At 36.4% G+C, this 25,566-nt stretch overlaps 1 long non-coding RNA gene across 1 annotated transcript in view; it reads left to right on the top strand.

The window, feature by feature from the left end:
- The first annotated feature begins 5,238 nt into the window (after positions 1-5,238).
- LOC116993215 overlaps positions 5,239-25,566 on the top strand; it is a 75,712-nt gene continuing 55,384 nt past the window's right edge. The window contains exon 1 of the long non-coding RNA XR_004417218.1: positions 5,239-5,353. This is a non-coding gene — a long non-coding RNA (uncharacterized LOC116993215). The remainder of the gene's footprint in view (positions 5,354-25,566) is intronic.

Below are 25,566 nucleotides of genomic sequence, written 5' to 3'. Positions count from 1 at the left end.
ATGTGCTGAGAGAAGACTTTGTGCACAGCTTTGCCTCCTCATTGCAGCCATATCTATTTCTAACACACTAAACAATCTGCTTTTCTAAAAGTTTCTTTTTGTTTCACTCCTGCTGTGTCTTTTTCAGAAATAATTCTAGTTCTCTCTGCCAGTTCCTTTATATCTTTCTCCCTGTGAGCTGCTGCCATTACCACTCCCTTTTCCCTGACGCTCTGGCATATGATGCCAATTTTTATATTAACAGCCCAGATACCCAGCTGACTTTGGAAAGCAAAGTCCAACAGGTCAACCTACAGATCAACCAAATCTTCTTCTGAAATGTTTATGTGTCAAATCTGAGCTAACTGAGGAGGTACCTTATACAGTAAATGGGAAGATATAGATCTTTTCAGAGGTTGATTTGTCTTCTTCCACTGAGGAAGCTGAAAGAGCTGTCTCAGATTAGATATGAGATAAACAAGAAAGAGTAATATCATTCTGTGTCCAATGCTTCTTTCCATCTGTGCAAGAAATGATTGTCTGCTTTCTCCCTCCCTGTCAGAGAACTGGGCCTTTCAATAAGCAGAGTAGTAAAGAGTAACTGCTCTAGGGCTACAATTTTAAAAAGAAGTAGTCTACTTTCAGGACATTTTCAGTTTCTTTTGTGTGCTTTTTTTTTTTTTCTCCCTTTACCTCTATTTTCTTAAACAAAAGCTGAAATTTACCGTGTGCTTCTGTTAACTAGTTATTGGCATATTGGTCATAAAAAACTCCTTCTGGACCTTCAGTTCCATTGGGCTGACTGCTGGACTGCATGCAGCTAATGTTTTCAGACGTATCTTTTTCCTTCTATGGCAGGATGGTCTGAATGCACAAGGTGAGATTCTAACTTGTGAAGAGTCATTCAGAGTTCACTTAGCCCAACATAAATCAACTTCATTCAGTACATAGCAAACCTTCAAACAAATTAGGGAATCCAAAAACAGACAAGATTTGGTGATTGCTAGTACATGAAATTTTGTTGCCATTTATGTCAATCAAAATTAAATTTAATTTCATTCATTTTAACCCTCACTTTTACAATTGAGGCAATGTGAGGTAAGTCTGTTCAGCTGTTATTTTTTTATTATTATTATTTTTGATGAAAGATTCTAGTATGGCTCTTCAGAGTGAGAATATTAATTGCTACTGCTGTGTATCAAGTGCAAGCTCTGGCACTGTGCTTGCCATTTTACAAAGTCATGAGTATATAGTGATTTATTTTCACTCCAGGTGTATAAGAGAATAGTCTCTATCTTCCAAAGCAAACCACTTTGTAAACCAACCACTTTGGATTCACCCTCTCCTTCCCATGAGTATTCTTCCTTATTTAGCCCATACACCTAGTTCTCAAAAAGGTGAGTATATATTGACATATGGTATTATTAAATCATTATTCTAAACAGATTTTGTGATATGAAGCCCAACAATGAGAATTCTTACTGGAACTGCCTTAGATGTGCAGTAAGAGTAGAAAAATGAAGATAATCATTATACATGCCTGTAAATAGTGCGTGCAAATTTTGCATAGATAAATTTTAAAGGCACATATACATTTACATACGCTTTAACATATGGCTATTGCACGGGATCAAGCTAAAAGGATACATAAAATTAGAACTACACTTCTAGGATTCCTTAATTTAATAAAAAGCAGAAATTGTCGAACTAATTGCCTTGCTTAAATGTATATTTAGAAGTATATATTACTCCTTTTTCTTAAAAAGTGATTCCACTAGATATGTTTAAGTGATACTCCATTCTGGATTTCTGCTGCCTATATTTTCTTCTATGATTCAGTGACATAAATAAAGGTTATGATAAGTATTGGTAGATTACATTTACAGTTATTTATTCTGGAAAATTACTAGGGACAGTAAGAAGCTTTGACATAGCTTGTAAAGGCTTCATTTAAATGGAAAGCTGTTCAAATCTATCCAGCATCAAATGATTCAGATGCTGTTAAGAGAATGTAAGCTATTCTTAATCCACATGAATCTAACAATAGATTTTTCAGCAACTTCTTGCTGGTATTTGCACATCTGTGAAGTCTTATCTTTTCAACCTCTTTTGTCTTAGAAATGTTTCATAGCTATGGATTGTTGCAAATTATTTGGTTTGGTTATTTTTTTGTGTATGTAAAATGGGTGTATAGTGCATTGCAAGATCTCAGATGATGCTGCCACAGTGCTACCTGTGTGGTTCATGGGGTCATGAATGCACAGCCAACCCCAGGATTTGATCTTAAAAGGTTTATTTTTTTAACTGATTTCATGACAGTGACTTACCTCCCTTTAAAACACAAGTATTTTACATACCTCCCTATTCTGCAACTTTACCTGCCGTTTTGGATAAGTAATTTCCATCTTGTGGTTTTTGTTCCCATATGGTATTTTAAAACAATTGTAAGAAAACAGATGTCTGAGATTTCAAACAGCAATTAACTGCTATACTTTAGTGACATATACTTCTCATTGTGATAGTGAGAGTTTATTCTTATTGTTACCAACTTCCGAACACCAGTATAATGAAACTAGTGAAACATCAGTCAGTGAAAGGTATGAAAGAAGTGCAAGAAAAAAAGAGAACAGAATGCAAATCTGTCACAAGAGTGAATTTAAGAGAAATATACTAATTGACTTCAATAGAAAGAGTTTTCATCAATTTTATTCTAAGTTTATATGCCATCCAAAGAGTTCAGGTTGGACTGATGGTTAAGAGAGTTTCTAGATGGCTGGGGACAAGTGGGTCTCCTCCAGCAAGTGTGACTCTCTCCACCACGTGCTTATGCAGACCTGATTATCTGTGACTGGGAGGTGTGGCACTGCCTTCAAAGCAGCTTCAGCAAAAAAATATTCCTGACTGCCCCTTAATGCTGTTGCCTGACCTCTGTCAAATTAAGCTGAAGTGTATTTGTATTTTTCTTGTATGAAAAAGCATAAAGTGTAGGATTTATACCACATTGTTTTTGTCTGCATGCAAGGCTAATCAGTTAGGCTTCCTTAACTAAATGCAGTGTGTTAAGTCCTTCTACAGCACAAATAATGTCAAATATATACATCTCTAAGCAGGTCAAATGATCAGTACATTAGAGACTTCTGTTTCTCTCCAGTGACTATGACAGGTACTAAGACAATTTGCTTAAATTCATGAATATTCAGCATGGATCTGTGGAATTTCCGTACCACAAGTTCTTAAGACTTCTGCATTATAGACAATGTATTATTGATAGGTTCAGGGTCATACATTTAGAAACAACCATGGAGACAGACAAAATATTCTAGGTGATTTAGATTTTTAAAAATCCAGTTATTGTATGAAGAGTACAAAATTCACATAGTACAACAGAAAAATACAAGGAGAAAGAAATATGGAGATGAATATATAAGTTACAGTAGTAATGAGGTGTGATAACCTTGGATTTATGAATTCATTTCAATTGGTTGTGGGCTGAATTTTTTGTTACCTGCCAGCTTCAGTTTAATAGCTATTGCCTTATGGTAGTCTTTTGCACAGAAAAGAGAGGTCAGAGAAAATAAGTCACTTAGTCTTTCAGAAATAGCTTTTGTTAGGTGAGAAAGCAGTTATAGCTTTGTGACTTTCTGAAATACAGTTCCACCAAAAAATGCAGGGTGTATGCTTTTCTGTTACTTTTTTTTCACAGTCTGCCTCCATTTGTTTGTCATGGCATGCTTCTCAGCGGGGGTTTTCCACCTTATCTCTTCACTGACATTTTTGTTTTCTTTCTCTCCACCTTCATTCCCACACACAGTAGTATCTCAGTTGTATCTTGATGCGAGCACAGGAAAAAAGATACAGCTTTCCTTCCAGCATCTCAGTAGGGCTGTCAGTGACTACTGAGTAGAAACCATTTGTACCTGTGGACATTTCCACAATCTAGACACTGCTTTTTAATAAGTTGGGATTTGGTTTTTTGGCCTTTATTTTTTTTTTTGTTTTGTTTTGTTTGTTTTTTTGGTTGTTCTTTTTTTTTTTGTTTGGGTTTTTTTTTTTTTCTGAGAGGCAGAGTATGTTCAATATGACAGCTATCATGACCACCCTCTAGTTCTAGAAAATGACTATTAAAGAATTTTAAGCATCTGTAACTGAAGGGAAAAATTCTGGCTTTGTAGCTCAGCCATATACACTTCTCTCAGGTACATCATGTACCCCCTTGATATTATGTTATTGTGAATTTAGCATATTATGTACAGTCATAAAGAGAAGGTTTTAGGACATAAAGAAGATTTTTTAATAGATCAATTGATACTGTTAAAAACACAAAAAATCTTTGGGCGTACAGGAACTTTCATCTGTAAGATCCCTATAGCTGCCTAACACCATTGCCACACAGTCAAATTCCTCAAAAATATGAATTTAAATTAATGAAATTAATAAGACTGATGAATTATTTTTAACAGTGTACATAATATTAGCTAGATATTCAGCAATATTCATATAACTGGACATATTGCATGTTCCAGTTAATTGCAATTGGTTTTGAGCATGCACATTTCAAAAGCAAACATTACTTGTACACTTCCAGATTTTTCTGCTAATGAAGCAATAACATTTTAGCAAGAATGGGTAATGAATTTTTAGTACACAAATACACAGCAGCAGCATTTGAATTGAAGAATCACTTTCTCTGTTCTACTTGAACCATTGCTTCATTTGCTTTAGTAGAAATATCACAATTACTTACTAATTGTGTTAATGCTATAGGAGAAAAAAATGTCATTTCAACCCCCCTAGAGAGTTATAAATCTTATTCTACCTTTCTACCTACTTTTATTACCTATTTAAAGGATTCTGAACTCTCAAAATCCAAAACCACTCTGCTAATAATATAATGAGGAAAAAAAAAAAAAAAGAAAAAAAGAAAAGCAAAAAAAAGAAAGAACCCCATAATACAATTTCAGTACATTTCACTCTAATTCTTTGGAAACCCCTTAATATTTCCTTGTGTGCCATCTGGGAAATAAATATCTGAGAATTTCAGTGGTGATTGATTAATGATAAGATATCATGGAAGCAAAGGGAAAAGTGCTCACTGGAAAACAAAGAAAATTTTACTCTTGCAATAAATACTTGTGATGGTTTCTGCGCATGTTCCTTGCTTCCTCAACTGGAAAACCTTGTAGCTTTCTTTTGTTGGTTCTGTTGTTTCTAACAACAGTAGCTGGTAACTACCATGGTGAGAGTGTGAGAAAGCAGGAATCACTTGTCATAGACTAGGCTCTTACGGCAAATGTACAGTCAGGACTGACAAGCAAGTAGACACACACACTGAACCACGAGCTGTTTCCTATGTGCAGAAATCTACTTGAGCAAGGTAAGAAGAAGTTTTAATTTTGTCCATTGTAGCACCTTTAAATTTTGCTGATGTGATAGAGAAACTAGGAGATATTAGGATCTCCTTCCTTTAATACACTGTGGAGAAAATCTTACAGACAACTGTCTGCAAGAGAGATTTTAAGTAGACTATCCATATTTTCTCTGCAGTGATTATAAACAGTGAGTCCAGATAACTACTTCTGCATGGTAGATGTCTGGACAGAAGCCCAATATCTGGTGAAATTAATCCACCTGTCTATGCTTTTACCCTTACTGCACCCTTTCCAAGCTTATGGCAGAGAGAAAAATCAGCAGTTGCAGATCCTACAGCTCAAGAACTGTAAATAAAGAACTTTCTGAGTTTCACAGAGCTTTCAATCTCCTATCCCTCCCTACCCAAACAGTGAAGAAATGCTAGAAGCAGTAGGTAGGAAGCAATGTACTGGCAGCTTGTAGGAGTGTGAGATGAGTATGTGATGAAGGGGTGTGGCAGCAGTGTAATGGCAGAAAATCTGAAAAGTGGGAGTCCTTGTGAAAAAAAAAAGAGATGAACAAAAACTAGAGCAGGGAAGTGTATTCTATATTTAGAATGGTAGCTGAAAAAGTATGGGATAAAGGTGTAATAAGAGGTACTATGGAGACGTGAGTCATTGTAGGAGGTGAGTTGAACTTATAGAAAATGGTTGGAGGGAAATTTTAAAAGACAAGGAAGAGTTAGCTAGCATATAGACTAGCTTTCGTACAGAAATGAGTAAACAAACTAGTAGCTTTCAAGCCCAGAAAATTACTGATTTGGGGGAGATACAAAAGAAGTCTACAAAATGGTGAGTGTTAAGGAGAAAGTAGATTATTTCTTTCACTCTTTCAAAAAGAATAAACTTTTGATGAAGTTAGCAGTATCTGAACTCAAAAAGAAAAAAAAAAACCCAGAAGATTTGTGATTTTTTTGTCAGATGATGTCCTTGAAATGAAAAGCTTATATAGACTTGAGACAAAAAACTCTGAGGAAGATAATGTCATTTAGTTACTAATTAGGTGACAACCAGAGGCAGTTCAGCAAATCCACTGAACTGAAAATTTTTGGAAGCTGAGAGAATTCTGGAAGTATCATGTATGGTTGTTTTGTTTGTATTTCACCTTAGGTATTTGCTTACAGCTATTGCTAGAGAAAGCACACTTTGCATACATAGAGTTAAATGATCCTTGCCCTGACACAGCATGGTTGCATTTATTTTCTAAGTAGGAATGAGAAAGAGAAAAAAGGAGAGTGCTGTTATAATAAAAAAAGAAAGGATTATAGAGGCAGTATTTGGGAAATATCTTTTTCCTCAGAACACACATTTAAGAAATATATGCTTAGGTATTATTATTTTAAAGCAAGTTTTCCTAAGAATATCCATCTATAGAGAGAATTTCCAAATCAGTTTCTAGCAGTCTCTAAGTAATGGCACTATCTGTCTGAGATACCTTGTTTTGATTACTACATACATAAAAAAACCCCCAAACACAAACCAAAACAAAACCAAAAACAACCACAAAAAACCAAACTACTACACAAATCCCCAAGCCCCTCTCCTTAATGATAATCTATTTAATTTAACCTAACTGGAAAAGATTTATCTGAAATCTGTATTGATGTCAGAGAAATTAGGCTTGTGCCATTAACTCAAGAGACTGTTGTACAATGGTTTACCTCAGAGAAAGCCTTCTAAAACCACCATGTCATAAAAAGGCCAAAGGTCATGCCACTCTTTTGTATGGCCTTCCATCAAACTGTGTTTATGGACACCCAAAAGCTGAGTTCCTGGAGAACACAGTAGAGGTCTTAGTGCTGTATGGTGCCTGTCAGTGCAATGAGAGATGCATCAAACATCTGCTTCCTTTAATTTATTGATACTGATAGGTGCCTTTTAAATAATTTTGTACTCAGAAAAAATGATGAATAGCTTAAGAAGTGTGATGTGCACACAATAGAAGCACCATGCTCAGGTAGCCATGCGAATAGCTGTACAGGAAGCAGCTTAATCTTTCTTACTAATGCCTGAAAGGATGGTGACCATCAAAAAAGGTATAATTGCCTTTCTCTAATATAAGTGAGTATTACAATTATCTTAATATAATGGATTCCAGAAATATCTTAAATCTGCCAGATTAATAAACAAACAAGCTCAGCATAGTGGCCAGACAAGAGGTCAGATCATGTTGCCCTGAGGTTAATTGGAGTTTTTCTACTGAATTAAATTAGGTAAGTGTTCTGAAAAAAAATGCTTGAACTTCCCTGAATGGTTTCCTTTCAGTGAAGGGAAGGCAAACTTAAGCTTTGGTTACATATTATGTCCAAGGCACAATTTTTTCTTGTGGCTTTAATCCATAAACCAAACCTCACTCTTTTGCTTTTCTTATCTTTATAACCGTTCTTATCTACCATCTAACAGTTATATACTTTAAACAGCCAGTACTGAAAAGAAACTGGACTCTCACTCTGGTTTTTATTCTGGGGTGTTGCTGTTGTGCAGACAGCAGGCAAAAAATGGCAACCAACAACCTCTGTGTTGCGAATTATAGTCAAAAGACTGCATTATTTCTATTGAGAAATTTCCTCTTGCTGATTATCTGTGACTTTCTCTGCATCATTTAGAAAGTGAAAAATCTGGCATCATTAAAAACTTCATCACTCATTAGTAGGATAGATAGGAAAAAATAGTGTTTGGAATTAATATCAGTATTAATTAAACTTAATTCTGTTGTCCATCTAGTGTAATTTGCCAATTTGAATTTCATGCTAGTGATATCTAGGCCTACCTATCCAAGATGAAATTCATAGTACTGGACAAAGTGGGTCATACGGGAGCTGTTAGCTTTCAAAACTAAAACCTTGTTATAAATTTGAATGCTTTTTTTGTGTGTGTGTGTGTGCATGAATGTGTTCAGCAGAAGAATAAAGGAAGAAAAAGATGAAATGAAGAAGGCAGAAACAAGAAAAACAGTAGTACTTTCTTAAAAATCTTTATCCTAAACCCATATTTAACCTTGTCAATAAAAATGATTTATACTCTAAAAATGAGGCCAATGCAGAAATGCAAGTGCTTAACACTTCAAAAAATTGATCTTGAATGTAGAAAACTAACATCTAGCAATCAAACCTGGAATTTTTTTTAAGGACTGCTCATTGCCACACAGGATGTTCCTTCATTCCATTCTTATATGTTTGTGTGTAACAAAGACAAGGAGCTCAAAAGCTTAAACAAGAAAAAGAAATGTGGTTAGAAATTGAAACATAAAATGCCAGCATTAGAATAAGTTTATTTTTTGTTATTGATTATATGAAGCTGTATCTTGATTGTAAATATTTGGGGGATTTTTACAATGTTGCTGCTTTTTATACGCATTTTCTGGAAAATGTTCTAATTTGTTATCAAAATTCATGCAAGGCATAGATAAAAGATTGTTTAGTTTAGAGGGGAAAGTACTCTGAGAAAATCTAGTTGTATTTTTCTTAATAATTTTGTTGTTTACTTTTTCTTTTAACTAGTGACTGTCTTTTACTTACTAATATGTCTCAAAAGGCTAAGACAGTTCAGTTAACATCAAAATATTGATATGCTCATTCAAATTTTAATTTGTTCTCTCATAGGCTCTCATCAATTGAAAGTTTCCTTTTTTTCTCTCTCTTATTTCAGAGCTGATAGCTTATTAGAAACGGAATTTTTCATGGAGACATAGTGGCCTTAATAGAAACAAACAAACAAAAACTGTCATTAAGAAATCTTTTGATAAGGTAGCAGCACCTTCTCTCAAGATACATCTTGGAAGTATCTCTTTAAGTAGAGCAGAATTAAAGGCTTTTGTCCCCTCCCCCTTTTGAAATAGATGGTCCAGGTCCATCCTGTTTTCTAATTTACCAAGTTAAGATTTGACTCTAAGAACCACAAACACCAGAGTCTTTGGGGATTAGAGTGCTTTCTTTTAATTATTTTCATATATGGTAAATAAACCAAAAAGAGAAGTCAAATTGATGGGTTTTGAGTTCATCAAAACATTAAAGAGAAAACAAACAAACACACTTCCACTGTTGCCAAGTTTTGAATTTTCTTGGGAAAGGAAATCCCTTTCCTTGTCAGCCCAAATCTAGAGTTTTCAGCTCCAAACTGAATAAAACCACATACCAGCTACTGTTTATATGTTTTCAGTAATTTATAAGCTCCTAGAAGATTGGGAATAACTCATCATAGCAGACATACGAAAGCATAAAGTGCCACTCTGCTTGATCATGGATTTTAAATAATTGTCTTCCATACGTCTTCTGCCTACACTTCATTTGAGGGAAAAGCTAAAGGGGTAAAAAAGGAAAGTCATAAGAATAATTCAAGGAAACCAGTAGCTATACACATCCATAGTTACGTAACTGCATGTGTGTATATATATTTCATAGGTATATATTTAAATATTTCACAATAATGTGTATACACTTCACTCTTTAGGGCCTGGGAAACAGCAGTTAGGAAAAAAATGCAAAGCTTGTATCACACCAGAACTCCAGTGAGATATTCTGGGCACTGTGACTGCTGGCTTGATGTCTTTGCCCTTTCTCTTCCATGATTCTTAATGGAAGTATCTCTCTCCCCTCATACACCCTGGCAAATTACACTTAGTGCTGAAACAATGTCAGCCTCTTGGGCCAGAGGGCTCCAGTACTTGTACAATTATTTGTCAGTGTTTTACCTCACCCTTACAGTGGCCCTGTGTGGGACTCTTCCACTGAAGAATACATGAAGGAGATAGATGGAGTCTTTGGTTGGGGAGAATTCTATGAGAAAAGGGAGAAAGAAGAGAATGACAAATGTTATTAAGTCCCTGGAGATTCAAAGGAAGGAAATACAGCGTTTCTCATGCTATGAGCAGTTTTTTGTATTTTTCAGTCAGGAGTTGTGCCACTGGCAAAATGATTAAAGGAAGGAGTTCCCTTGCAGTCATCTTTTTTCACTTCTTATCTAAGCAGAACGAAGAGTACCACAGATCCAATATAAGATGTGATTTAGAAAGTAAAAAGAAAGGAAGGAAAGTTTCCCTAGCTATGAATATACTTCCAGTGCTCTATTCACAGCATGAAAAAGAGATAACAAAGTGTGTGGTGAAGTGCAGCAAGCTTGAACTACTGCATGCAATGTGTGAGTGGAGACAGCCATTAATAACTCTAAGAGCTGCAACCCAAACATTATTAATACACTTCTCCTAATTGCCATTCAAGGGAGATGACAGCACCTCCAGAGAAGTCCAGCTTTACTCTGAAATCCTGAAGAGCCTGAATCTTGGGAATAGGTATTTAAGCAGGAAAGGAGCAAGGAGTCTTATATTCCAAATGGAAGTAGAGGAGCCCAAAGCATATTTTTTCCTTTATTTTAACTTATACAATGAACAACATGAGATCCATGTTGTTAGGTTTAGCAGTATCACTAGATGGCCATTAGAGAGCAGAGATCTATTTTGAGTGGTGAAATTAGAGGAAAATCTCCTTCCTGATCCTCATCCCTTTGATACAGTGCAAATACCTGTTATTTCTCTTTTTGCTACATCTTCACACTCCTGTGCTTCCCAAAGCCCATTAGTTTACCTGGCTGCTGTGCTTCTGCTTGCCCTGCCCATGTCTTAACAGAGCTGTTACTGTCCTCAGACCACCCAAGCTGCTCCACACTTGCACCCCTAAAAGAGTAGGGATTCATTGCTTAATTGGTTGATCAGCTGATAGTTTCCACGGATTTATCTGATACAAAGGGGCAGCTCAACTTTCTACTCCAGAGACATCAGGCATCAGCCCCTTCATGGGCTGACTGACAGGTCTAGTGTTAATCCAAGTCTCCTGTCTGATGAAAATCTTCTATATTTGGAAGAAGGATGGGAGAGCAAATTGTCCCTTCCTATATAACAGCATTCCTTCTCTTCTGGGGAGACACCACTCCTCTGTCTAGCGTTATGTCCATCTGCAGCATAGAAAGTAGGAGCTTGGTCATTTCCCAGCAAGAACTTTATGACTCCTTTTATTCAGGACATCTTTTTTATCCACTTTTGTTTTCTCAAATGTATGGCAAAGGGGAATGTTCCTGCTTTATTTCAAGAAGCGTCTGAAAAAAAAAAAAAGGTAATTACTAATGATGTAACTACTGTGCATCTGTTCCCTTTTGATCTCATCTGACAGTGAGAAGCACAAGCCGCCCTTGCTGGGAAAGACTGGATGCTGAGGAGATTTGCACTCCTTCAGATCACTCCTCCCAGCTGCAGAAATACATGAGCGGTAGCTGTTCACTTCAAAGAAGCATTATGGAGACAAGGGCCTTTCTTTCAGTCTGCTCTGCAAGTCTTTAGCAGCTTGTACTAGATGAGAGATAGTGTAGACATGCACGTAGACATGCAGCAGCTCCGTGTGACTCATTGCTAACACCTTGGGAAAGCATTTTGAAAGCAACATTGAATCAGTTGTCAATCATAATCTACACAGACCACATGCACTAACCAGGAAAATGAAAATTGCAAGATTGGTCATTTGGTCTCTTCCCATTCAAATTGTTACAACAGTAAAGTAGTCTGAATTTAGGTATTATTTTATTTGCCTAAATTATAAAGTAAATATGAGATGAAAACTTGCCTCTCCATACTGGATAATCTCTTTCCTGCATATATTATTTATTTACTGTGTGTAGAAGGGTAATCAAATAGTTTAGCATTTCAACCATTGAAAAAAACCCAAACTAAGAGACTCCTGAACCTTCCTTGTATTGTGCATTGCCATTCAAATTTTAATTATAAATTTATGTTTTCAATTAATGCTTAGAACAATGAAGCGCATATACAGAATTCAAGAAATATTGCATGCAAAATTATATAGACCGTCTTGGCTCACTGTGTTACAGTGTAATTTGGTTCTATAACTACACTAATATAAAATTTGGTGTGCTAATATTTAGAATCAAAAGTGTATAAGAATATGATATAAATATCTTAACTGCAAATAACTTCCAAAGTACAACGCTAATTTACTTTTAACTTTTTAAACTTCTATTTGGACTTCAGCAAAATTCTTACAATAAAAAAATATCAGACTGAACAGTCTAAGGTAGGTAATGTGATTATTGGGAGTTATTATAATATGCCACATTTAGAGTATTTTTCAGTTTTGAAAGCTGGTACCTACTCTATTCTGTCACACACATACACAGCTACACAGAGGTGGAAAAACGTGGAAATTCTTCATCCTTTCTTTCTTCCATCTTTATTTTTTTAAATGAAATATAAAAATACATATAAAAATAAAACATTCAATTTCTTTTAAATTGATATGGAGAGATTATTACCATTTTACTTAGACAATTAATTGCAATTATTAGTAAGAGTTTCCAACTTTCTTCCCAGACTACATCAGCACAACTGAAAAGATAACATGGAGACAAATTCATGTCCTCATAACTGAAGAAGGCAGACATCTAAATATGAGTTAATCATAAATTTTATATCAGTAGACAAAAATATATACCTAATGCAGGGGGTTCAGATGACCTGCATTAGGGGCGTTTCTCAAGATGAGATAAATCCTTGCCTGGAGCTGCATGTCTCCAGCTATTGCCAGTAGAGATTGTGTAAGGTTCACAATCTTAAGTTTATACATTTGATCTCAAGTGATGCAACATTTGTATCTTTTCCAGAGAAAGTGGATATCTTGCTATTTACTGACAAATTCGCTAGAAAGTTGACCAATTAGGTGTGTGTAACGCTGAAAATCTTTCATTATTTATTTTTTTGAATTTATTTTTGACTAACTGGGGTCCCACATAAACTTTTCACAACAGCTTATTTTGAAGTTCCGTAAGATTCAAGAATCTTTCTGTTTCAGAAACAAGCCATTAGGGCCTGAAATTCAGAATTCAGAAACAGGCCAATGTGCTTTCAGCTGTAAAATTATTTCCTCTACCCCACATTCTTTGGAAGTTTTCAATGGGTTTCTGATATTAATTATTCTTTGCCTGTTCATTTATAATTTGCGGAAGGTGACTGGCAGGTACCAGGAACAATGCCAGAACAAGGCTTTAACATTTTTTAATGAAACTTGTTCTTATGTTGGTATCTGCTTAACTGCTTAATTGGTATCATACTGAATATCTGCTGATTTTCATAGGTATTCATTGTTGAGAGAAAAGCACATGAGAAAGTATGGTGGAGAAAGATAAGAAATAAACACAAAAACTTTAGCTATGAAAAAATGGTCACCAAATGTCTCTGAACCCAACAAATGCTGCTGAGAACTTATGGCACATTTCCGTTTTCAAAATACAAGCCAAATAAATGCATGCAGAGGTATTGGCAGAACTAAGGCTTTGTTATGTCTACCCTTCTCAGCTGAGTTTAACACAGAACTGTTTCTGTGAGACTTCTGTGAGGAAAACAATATATTTCTAAGCGAGACAGCAAAAGATGCACCTTTCACTACTGACATAGAATGATAATGGAGAGTGAAAAAAGCAGAGGTATTTTATCACTCTTTTCAGATGATGTTTTTAGTGGGTGTTTATTAAACAACAATAATTTAATAATACTTAATCATTGAGACCAGTTTTTCTGATTTTAGTTTTGAGGACTTTAAAACCAGTTTCCCAATCAGTTTGTCACACCTAGAAAATTTTCAGAACGTGAGGAATGGGAGGAGTTTGGCAGGATAAAATCACTTTCAGTTTTCGAAGTCTAATGGGCCTAAGCATTATCTAATTTAAAGATTTAATTCCTTTTTCTGAGTAGAGGTTCCTATTGAAGGTGAGATAAAGAGATGTGCACTTCAACTAAGAGGACAAATGTAATATGATGATTATATATCGCCAGCTGTGGAAAATGTCTTTCTTTGCATATGATTTGGTTCATTTGTGTGAAGTACTCCCCTGGTAGTTTCTTTAGTCTGTGAATCTGTAGTGTCTTCTGAGGAGGCTGCTTTTTGTTATTCATTCTCTGATAAAAGGAGTCTTATATTGCTGAATAACAGTTTTAAACTTTATCTTGCATAATAGTAATGATATATATAATTTGTTGAGGGATGTTCTCTCCTTTGTTTGTTTCCCCATGCAGCTGACCACAGAAACCTTCTGTGGAACCCAATGTGCAATTAGATTCAGTCTTAACAGACAAGCATTCTCAAATTCTCTGAACAACTGTAGCAACCATACAGATATTGAAATTAAAATTCAGATGATTTTGGTTTTATATATGTGAGTTGGTAAGTTTGCTGATCAAGTAAGAATTTAGCTCCAGTGATGATGCTTCCATCTAGCAGGTATCCTGCGTATTCTGTCAAATATTTCTTGTTTTTTCTTCATTCATTGGGCATATTTTGCCACAATTTTAAAATTTCCATTATTCTTTCCTAATCTTTCAGTTTTTAAATATCGCAGCCCATAAACTATAAATTTTGTTCAGCTGCTTCTCCCACAGTTGTATTATTGTTTTCTGATTATATTTAATTATTGCTTGTAAATATATAACAAACAATTCCTTTAAAAATTCTTAACTAATAAATTCTTAATTTACTAGTATGATATATATATAAAAATAGATTGTTTGCATATTCTAGTGTAAAAATGGAATTACACTGATGATGCTTTTGTTACTTTTCCTTATTTAACATACAATTACGGTTCTCATCGACAGTAACAGAAGGTTCCTTGTTCCTGGTATCATTTATCATACTACATTCATGCATAATGAATGTTTGTTAAAAAATCAAGGTACAGTAATTTCACAATTACAAGCCGCACTGAGTATAAGCCGCATCTCTGGGTGTCGGCAACATTTCGTTCTTTGTCCATACATAAGCCGCACCTGATTATAAGCCACTCTGTCGTTCGCAGCGAGGACCCACGTGCAACAAAGTTGCCAAATAGTAACAGAATCACGGGATTGGGGTGGGGGAGGTTTACTGGCTCGGCTCGGACCATGAGGGCTCAGCCCGCTCAGGGCAGCCGACGGGGTCAGGGGACCCAGCTTGGCGCTGCCGCTCAGCGGGGCTGCTCAGGGCCAGCCGCTGCTGCCACTGGACTCACTTACCTGGGCCCGGTGCTGCGCCGTGGTGGCAGGGGGCACAGAGCCCGCCAGCACCCGCAGCGGCAGGAGGGGAAGGAGCCCCACCGCTCCTGCGACAGGCGGGGACGGGAGCCTGCCTGCTCCTGCAGTGGCAGGAGAGGACGGGAGCACCCCGCCTTCCTCCCGGGCCGCGGGGATGGCAGCACGGAGGCCCTTGCATCCCCCCCAGGCTGCGGAGCCAGCAGGAGGGAGCCCCCCCACCTCTCCCCCAGGCTGCACTGCCTGAAGGAGGGAGTCCCCCGTCTTCCCCCTCCCCACGCTGCCGGCACTGAGCTGTCTCCACCCGCCACGAAACAGAATAACCAATTTGTAACAATCGTGCAATGCCGGGTTTTACTGGCTGGTGCTCGGTTCAGCACCTCGGCTACACTTCCGGGGTTGGAAATGTCAGAAAATTATTCACCTTTTAGCCGCCCCTGAGTGTAAGCCACATTTCCGGGGTGGGAGCAAAATTTTAGTCAAAATGGTGCGGCTTGTAATCGTGAAATTGCTGTATTTTCCATTACATTGCTGTCCTCTCTATATAAGAAAGCTGAAAGCTCAATGTAAATTACCAGTGGCAAATATAGACATCTGTACCTGTGGTGGTGTACTTTCCTAAAGAGAAATCATCCCGAGTTTGCTGCCATGTAGAGGTGGGATAAAGTTCAAGAACAATTTCTTCAGTTGTTGAAACTGTTTCTCTGAAACAAATACCTTCTTTTTTTTCCCCCCAGAAGTCCCACTAGAGCACAAAGATATAAATAAATAATTTTCCTTCAACAGTGTTTTCAACTTGTTTTTTTTTCCCCTTTACTAGTTTACTAAGTGCCCTGCTCCCTTATATTAAAGGAAACATGTTTATATTAAGAAAACTTACAAAACATGAACCAAAGGACATGATACACTAGCTACTGAAGCAGACCTTGTCTATTCACTCATTTATGAGCAGCTCAGACTTTGTGATGTAAAGTACAGTTATTAGGGAAGGAGGTTATGAAAAATCAATTTCTTCAGCTGTTTTTGTGACAATGTTTGAAAAGTTGATGTGTAAATTTTACTGCAGTGATTTTTTTTTTCTCAGTTATTTCTTTTTACAATAGCTTTGCAGTTGGATCCCAAGCACAATTTAAGGCTTAAGTAGGCACAACTTCCCACATATATATCAACGTCTTTCAACTACTTCACTTATAAGCATTAAAGAAAATAAGCAGAAAACATAATTTTATACCATCATCCTGATGCTCTCTACTTCACATCATGTAGCATAAAAATTGGTTATCATTAATTTTAAAAAGTACATTTTAAAAGAGAGGTGAGACTCAGGGAGTAACTCACCAGGGCTTATTACCATGCTTTCCTAAGACTCTACTCCAGCAGCTGGTTCAAATCCTCAAACCTAGGTCACTACACTGACGCAACCATCATCAACATATGAGACATCTTCCATGCTACTATTTCTTAGCTTCTCCACACTAAAGATTGTATTTGAGAATTATTTTTTCTCATAATAGTCTATATACATATTATGGGCTCTAATGAAGTGTTTCACGGACAGGTGAAAAAGTGATTTGAGAGAAATTTGAGCAGCAATCTATTTTTCCTTTATGCATTAAATTCACTGAACATTTACTGTTGTATTATTTCTGCTTTGCATTAATATTTTTGGAAAAATAATCAAATAAAAGTTTGCACATGTAAATTGGAAAAAAGCGCATAACTGCAAGATATGACTTACCTCTGAGCATGAGAAATATTTATAAATGAGAAGTGAGCATTTTGAAGAACCATCTATCTTCTTTGAGATTGATTTATAATTTTTTCTGTGTTACAGAACAGAAAATTCTGATTGCTATTTGTATTTTCCAAAGGATCGATGCACAAAAAATTTTTTATTTTTTAGAATTTAGAAAGTTTCATTAATTGACCTCTTAATAGTGAAATTAATCACACTTACTGAATATCTGTGTATCCATGTATTTATTGTAATCAAAATAACTCTGAAGAAGATAGAGGTAAAATGATAAACCACTATGTTAACATATGTCATTGCTTGATGTACGTTCCATGTTAAATCTGGTATGGAAACTTCTGCACAGAAGCTCTGCCATCACAGATAAGCTTTATCAATGGCATGTTGAATCAATAACACTACTTTACTGCATTTTAAATTTTTCCTTTAATGCTGTCTCATTTTCCTCCTTGATCTTTGGCATACATGGCTACTGATGGTCACCTGCAATTTCTAAGCAAGTAGGTAAACAGCCAACAATTTCTGAAGTGCTTCAATTCCAGTTGGAATAACTAATGGCTTGTTCTATTACACAGGTTTGGAGAAATATCTCATGCCGAATATCACCAAGAGAGAACCCTTGTGGGTCATTAAAGGCTATGGCAAATGCGCTTCATAACAATGCGAGCCAAGCAAGGAAACAGGTGCAAAAACCAACAAACACAGGTGTACACAATTGTTTTCGTTCCTATGAGGCCTAGCATCCAAAACAAGAGAGCATTCTCACAGTGTTGAAGCTAAAAATGTGTAGGCTTTACCTGAGCAGGGCTTTTTCTACTCACCAAGGAAATTGCACCATTCAATGTATTATCACAGGCACCAAATATTAGAGTTATATATATTTTTCCCATGTAGCCCTTAGAAATTTAGTTTACAAAAAACAAGTGGGGTTGTCAACATTTAAAAAGTAGAGAGAAAAACTTCTTTTCTTGGACCATGAGGAATTTCTTTCATTTTAAAATTAATTCTCTAAAATGGGCTACAGTAGATTTTTAAGTTTAGGATGGACCTTTATTCAGAGTAAATCCTTAATTTCTTTGGAATATTATTTGCATTCTTGACACTTTATCTAAGGTGTATTAGATGTGAAATCACTTTTAAAACAGGAAGAACCAAGAAAAAAGGGGGGGTGTAGCTAGGTGGGGGTTGGCCCGTTCTCCCAGGCAGCAAGTGACAGCACAGGAGGAAATGCCCTCAAGTTGCTCTAAGTAAGGTTTAGATTGGATATTAAGAAAAATTTCTTCATGACAGTGGTGTCAGGCATTTGAAAAAACTGGCAAGGGAAGTGGTTGAGCCATTTTCCCTGGAGGAATTTAAAAGGCATGTATATGTAGTACCCAGATAAATGGTTTAGTGGTGGAGTTTGGAGTTCTCAGTTAATGGTTGGACTCAATGATCTCAAAACTCTTTTCCAGCCTAAAAGATTCCATGATTCTACAAAATGTTGCAATAGTTAATGAAGTCTTGTATTAGGAACCTACCAGATATCACAGCTACTACCTTTTGGTAAAAAATTTACATACTGAAAATATTTGCTTAGCACACGTCTGATCAACATTGTGCAAAGTTATAATGTGAGATGGACTTCTAGTTTAAACAGAAATAATTCATATCTTTCAAAAGTAGATATATACATCTAACAGAATTGGGAGGATAACAGAAAATTAAAGATTACTCTTTGTATGGGTCAAACATTTAAAAACGAATTACTAAAACATGTCAGTGTTATCTATCTGTGCAGATTTTTTTCTATAGGTTTCTCTTCAAAGATAGTTAATCAAGATAAATGCATATAAACAGGAAATTTCTTTCTTAAATTTTTCTTTACACCTGAACTATTTATAATACAAAACATAATTCCCTGCTTGTGATGTAACATCTGTGGCTGTGAAAAAAATCTCTTAGAAACTTCATAAACTAACAAAGGCAAGGAAGCCATTAATCACAGGTGCAAAAGACCAACCCTTGACATATTCTGAGTGTATACATATACCCATTAAACTCATTTTGTTTATAAACAAAATTGAATTATATGCATACTAAAAATGTTGCAAGGCAGGAATGCAGAATTTTCTACTAGGAAACAGCAGTGTACTCTATGACTTACACATATTCCTATAATGCGTAGCCTTAGAAGTCATCAGTGTCTCACTCTTGTTATCACATGAAGATTCAGAATGAATACTTTTCAAAATTATATTAGTTTGCATCTACTAACATAATTGTATTGGCAAGGAAAATTGTAGTTTGGATATGGTTTAGCCATTTGAAGCAAGCTAAGGGTTTAATATTTTTATCAGCTGAGTATGTATTGCAATTTTGTAATTAGGATTTTAGCATATGCCACTGAATGATTTTTTACTAGAATTAATGCTCTCTGTCCATTCTATCCCCCAGTATAATAGCTCTTTTAGCTCTAACATAGCCATAATAATTGGTTTTGGATTTAAAACCTGGATAAATAGTGCTCTGAAGTGGGGTCTCAATTAACTGTTGTTAAATGAACCTTTTTCTGATTTTGGTTTAAAAGGTTTTATTGTGTTTGTGCTCTGTGAAAATGTCTCTTTTCAACATGTTTTACTAAATTCCATCACAGCCATTCCACTTGATAAAACTGTCATATACACAGCTGGGTTAAGGGAGCACAGATTTGTAGAAGTCACTTACATTGATTCACATCAGATGAAATGCTGAGATGAGGCTTTATTCATTTTCTTTAATCTTCCTAGCTTTGGAGAATGAGAATAAAAGAATCAATGTACAATCATTCCTTGGTAAAGGGGTAGTATGTGTTCATTGAATAATACCCCTCAAAAATCTCCAGGTAGCCTCAGGTTGTAAAATAATCATCCCTGCCTTTTAGTCTTTCTAGCAGGAACCTGAACCACAAATTTATTTTCCAGAAATTGCCCAGAAATTTTTGTCTATTAGTTTCATATTGGTTTCAAGGGTGAAGCTGGAGAAAATTGATTTGGTCAGTGCAGAGAACGTTTCTAACCATTTATAGCTATGGCCATTTGATATTAGATCATGCAGTGCTATAAGTCCAATAAAATCCTCTGGGTATAAAGCATCAGCTACCAGAAAGGGATGTTGCCACTGTCACTTCTTGACAGATTTTATTAACTCATCATTTTAGTGATTGATTGTAATAGTGAATTGAGAAAAGATATTTTTATCTCCAAAAGAAAGTTTCACCTTATTTTACCTCATTTACCAGAAGAGAAAAATAAGAAATTTCAAATTAAATGGAAATAGAGAATTATTGGGATAGAAATATAAGCTTCTTCATTAAGTTCTGGGGATCAGGTGTTTATTCAAATTATTTTTTTTTTACTCATTGCAACTTGAATATTTAAAATGTCTTGGAGACTAAGGTAATTTCACGATTATAAGCTGCACCATTTTGACTAAAATTCTGCTCCCAAACCGGAAATGCGGCTTACACTCAGGAGCAACTTATATATGAACAAATTTTGGAAATTTCCCAACCTTGAAGTCTGAGCCAGCAGCAGCTCTGAGCCAAGCCGGAGCCCGCCCGGCCCCAGGTGGCGGGGCAGTGGCGGCGCAGTGGCAGCGCTGCCCGGGCCCAGAGGGAGCAGCAGTGCTCCACGGCCCCGGGGGGCATGGCAGCGGCTGGGGACACCCCTCTCCCTCTTCCCAGTGGCACCGGCCGGGCACGCTGCTCCCCTGCTTGCCGGTGGCAGTGGCAAACGGGGCTGGGGCTGCTCCCTGGTGGCCGCCCTGAGCAGGGCCGAGCCAGTAAACCCTGTGATCCCACGATTCTGTTACTAATTGGCAACTTTGTGAAAGTTGCACGCGGATCCTCGCTGCAAACAAAAGTGCGGCTAATAATCCGGTGCTGCTTATATATGGACAAAGACCTAAATGTTGCCGACACCCAGACCTGCAGCTTATAATCAGGTGCAGCTTGTAATCATGAAATTACTGTACTTGAAAACAGGCTTCAGTGGAATGCTCATCACCAGAGTTTAAATATGGCAATACCACATCAAATGTGAATAGGGAAAAGAATATTGAGAACAACAGAAGCTTCTCAAGTGAAGCTAAAGCATTTGACCAACAGAAGACGCATTGCTGCTGTTTTGAGGCAGACCAGAAAAAACTCTCCTTGTCTGTCAGGTTCCAGATTGAGAGTGCAGAACAGGTGTTTGTCAAAATTACCTTCAAAACTAAAAAAACTTACAAAGCAAAATCATGCCTGGAAACACAATACCTATGTTTAACTACCAAAATGGGCACTTCTGAGTATACTGACAATTCTTTAAATTAAAGTGAAGAGAAATATGATAATAGGTATGATAATGCATTTCATTTTAGTGAATTCATCATCTACATACTGAATGGATTCACCACTATAGTTTTGGTTTTTACACTGTAATAAGAATTATTGATTTTTTTGCCATGAGGATTTAAACCAGTGTTTATGTTCTAGAGAACAGCTTCTAGTTGCATGAGAACATCCATTATATATAAAAGCAAACGAAGAGTCATACTGTTTTGGACCCAGAATCTGAATCATATGAGTTAATACACTCCTATAAAGCAACAAGACTGTTTACAAAGAAGCAAACCAAGCAAACTAAAAATAAAGAGAACCATTTCACAAATATGATCTATTTTGTCATTTTTTTCCATGTCCCTCCCAGTTATTTTTTACAGCATTTTGTTCTAATATTAGAATGTTTGAAGCCTTGATAGAAGAATCTTGATCATAGGAACATGTCATTGTTATTTTGTGGAAGCATATTATGATATAATGTCTAAGGAAAAGAAAGAAACAATTCTTATGAGAAAGATATTCATAGAACTAAAGCAAAGCTTTGTGCTGGTGTCTGTGGGTAAAACCACAGAGAACAATGGAGTGGTGACTGCTTATTCCCAGACTCAGTTTGGTCCTCCAAGCACTCCTTGTAATACGCTACAGTTGAGGGCACCGTCCCCCTGGTCTCCATCAAAACAGGATTGTGCCAAGTGTGTGAAATGTATATGTGCCTTTTTGACATGTGACTGAATTTATGTTGCTTACTGCTTACACATTCTTCATTCTTCAATCAACTATTGCTGCTTAGTGCTGCCTAAGTATCATCCTAGAAAAGGCAAGCTGTGATTTGAGTTTATAGTGTCAAAATTTGTTTTTTATAGCTTAAGATACCTATCAGATTTCACTAGAGGTAGGTAAATAACCTCAAAAAATATTTATCTTACGTTTAAGCTCTTTTTTTTTCTCATAGCATATCCATGGGGAGATAGTTTTCCACATAATTTTTAGCTCAGTTAAATGTCACATGTGGAGTTCCCAGTGATGTTTCTTCAGATAAAGAAGGGTTGAACTTGTGTAGTCATCATGGTTTGTCTCATAAATTATGTGGGAATGTCTCTGTTGCCTGAAGAGACCAGATTACCCAAGGGGCTTTGAAACATCTTCCCTGGAAGTATTTACCATGTAAATATCCTGGACCTTTAAGTGGCCTCTTGTAGCCTGTGTGATTTGTGCACATTTGGCCTCTCCCTTTTCCTTCCCATCCTCAGTGGCAGCACTGCAGGCAGTGTGGAGAGCTGGAGCTGGTGGAGAGCCACAAGGGTGGCAAGGCCTCCCCCTGCCATGAAAACTGAGGCAATGAATCTAACTCATTGAGCAGTGTGAAGTCAGCATGTGACTGTCGCTGAGGTCTGGCTGACAGACAAACCAAATTCCTGCTCTGGGGATGTGCTGTGGTATGTTGGGACCCGGGTCCTGCTAAAGTACAAAGGCTACATGCTTGTGAAGGGAGTGCAAAAGCACGCATGTACAAATGAAAGGAAATCCCTAAAAAAATTCAGCTGGTATTTGCAGAATATATTTAGCAGTATTTGCCAAACAGATTGACATTTTAGGTACTCTTATGGTTTTCTATTTTTCAATGGGAGATCCATCAGATACTCCTGAAGTCCAAAACGCCTCTAACTGAAATGAATGGCAAGCCTCAACTTTTTAAGTGTGAATTCAGGAGAGTGAATAGAAAAAAAATATTATTTTGTATCAGAATGCTTGTATTTATATGTTGTAATTTTGCAAGTACTCATGTCAGATAACTAACATCTTTTCCCTTCAAATAAAGTCTTGGGGATTGAGAACTCTCGTTGTCATTACCAGGTGATTTATAGCATTCACCCAAGGGAAATGAAGTACTAGTGTGATTCATCTTTGCTGAGCTAGATTTTTCAAGTTTATTCTGACTCTATTTTTCAATTCATTAACATCCTGTGCATTTCTCTGTTTTTTTCTAGTCTATGTACCCCTCCTTCCTTTTACTCTTTCCCTTCATTAATTTCATTTTCCCTCAGGTTCTTCTTCTTCCCTTATCCTCTCACACATGTACTGCTCCATGTGGCATCATCAGTAAAGTGGAAAAGAGTTGTCAGCTTGCATCTCTTATTTACAAAGCAGAAGATTCATTAATCCTACGTTTACTTAGTTTCATTTTTGTCATTCATTACATTAATAATAGATGTATTTATTAGGTACCCATCATTTTAATACAAGTTGGTCCACTGTGACAGCAATTCTAAATGGATAATTTTTCATAAATTAAAATTCCTTGCAGCGACTATAACTTCGTTTCAGAAAATTGCAATCTACAGACTTCCATAACAAAGTGCTAATTGTAACTTGGCTTTAAATGTTACATTTTGTATGCAAATTGGCCCGTGGGGAGTTATTATTTAGTATAACATTGTTAAGAACACTAACATTAGTTTGTAATTTGTTTGAAGTGGAATACCATTATTACTAATACATTACATATGATTTGGAGAAACAACATTGCTTTCCCATGAAAGATAAAAATCTTTTATCAGTCAAATTTGTTGAATGTTTTTTTTTTGTGCACCGTGGGAAAACAAAGGGTGACCTGACTCATAAAAAATGTATTGGGTTTTATGTTATTTGAACAGAAGGAAAGTCAAAAGAACATGATGTAATCCTCAGGCATTAAAAGCACTACACAGGACCTGATCCTGCAAATGTTTGAACACATGAGACACCCTTTGCAGGTGATTACTTTTTTTTTTTAAATTTCACATGTGAAACTCTAGAAAAACTTCCTCTTCCTCCAAAAATCAAATCAGAATTTCTGATAGGGTTTTTTTCTAAATGTGTGCATTCTCTCAGTGATTTCCTTGCTGTATGTTTTATTTCCTGCTTCAGTTGTTCAAAAACTAGCACTTTGATCTGACATGAAAAAGGTGCAATGGCCATCAAAGCTTCAAGGTTCTAAAAATGGTTTAATGAATACTGCCATCAGGTCTTAAGCATGCTTTGATATGGTATCACTTTTTGTGTGTAATTACATTGTGTTTGACACTTGAGGATGAAACAATACCTTCCTATAGGTACAGGAAGAGAAAAGGCAATAGAATTGAGCCCCCAGCACTGCAATGGGAGCCCAGTGAGGATGACTCCATGTTCTGCACTGATCTCTGCCCAATATACCATTGTAGCAAAACAGAGGCACTCAAAGCATTGCTCTAAGTAAGGGGTGTTTATACAAACATGGATCTACTCCTGACTACCAATAGTACAGATGTGAAATAGTACTGAATCCCAACAGAAAACCTAAATGTTTACATGAATTCAAAAGGACTAACCTCATCATGTCAGAATTCTAACAAATGCCCTCATCTTTTTACAGTAGGTCTGCTGCTTTAGGAAACTGAATTTGTAGGCATTTGTGAAAGCTACTCATGCCTGTCATGCTAGAGTCTGGGATCCTTTCTGCCAGAGAGGAGACATGTGAGTTCAGAAGGGTAATTGATTAAAAAAATAAATCAGAAAATTCACACCAGGGTTAGGAATAAAAACCTCCTTCCACATATCAGAAGATAGGACTTCCATTAATTTAACTGAAAATTACAAGCCCTTTCATAACTTTTCAGCAGCTGTTGATTAATTGTTGAAGAAAAATAATGGGAGTCTGAGAGAATTTTGTTGATAGGAAGTTCACTTAGGTCAGCACATTTATTTGGAATACAGCTGGCCCTGGTAACCCTCTGCAAAACTTCAAGAACAGATCTGTCCAATGAACTCACTCTTTTCTGCTAAACCACTCAAATAGTGTCTCTTCTACCTTAGTAATGTAAGTGGACAGTTTAACCATGTGTTTAAAACTTGAGGTTTCATTTTAAAGTAATTTAATCCAATATTTACAGAATGAAAAATGCAGGTGAGACTTAGGAATGTAGGTGAAAATAATAAATGAATTCCTGTCTATGACAGTCATAATATAAACATTTAGATTACTCCATGGTTCTTATAGAAATATTTT

This window comes from Catharus ustulatus, chromosome 2 (genome assembly GCF_009819885.2).
Source record: "Catharus ustulatus isolate bCatUst1 chromosome 2, bCatUst1.pri.v2, whole genome shotgun sequence".
NCBI classification, from domain to species: Eukaryota; Metazoa; Chordata; class Aves; order Passeriformes; family Turdidae; genus Catharus; species Catharus ustulatus.
This window is presented reverse-complemented; position numbering and strand designations above follow the sequence as displayed.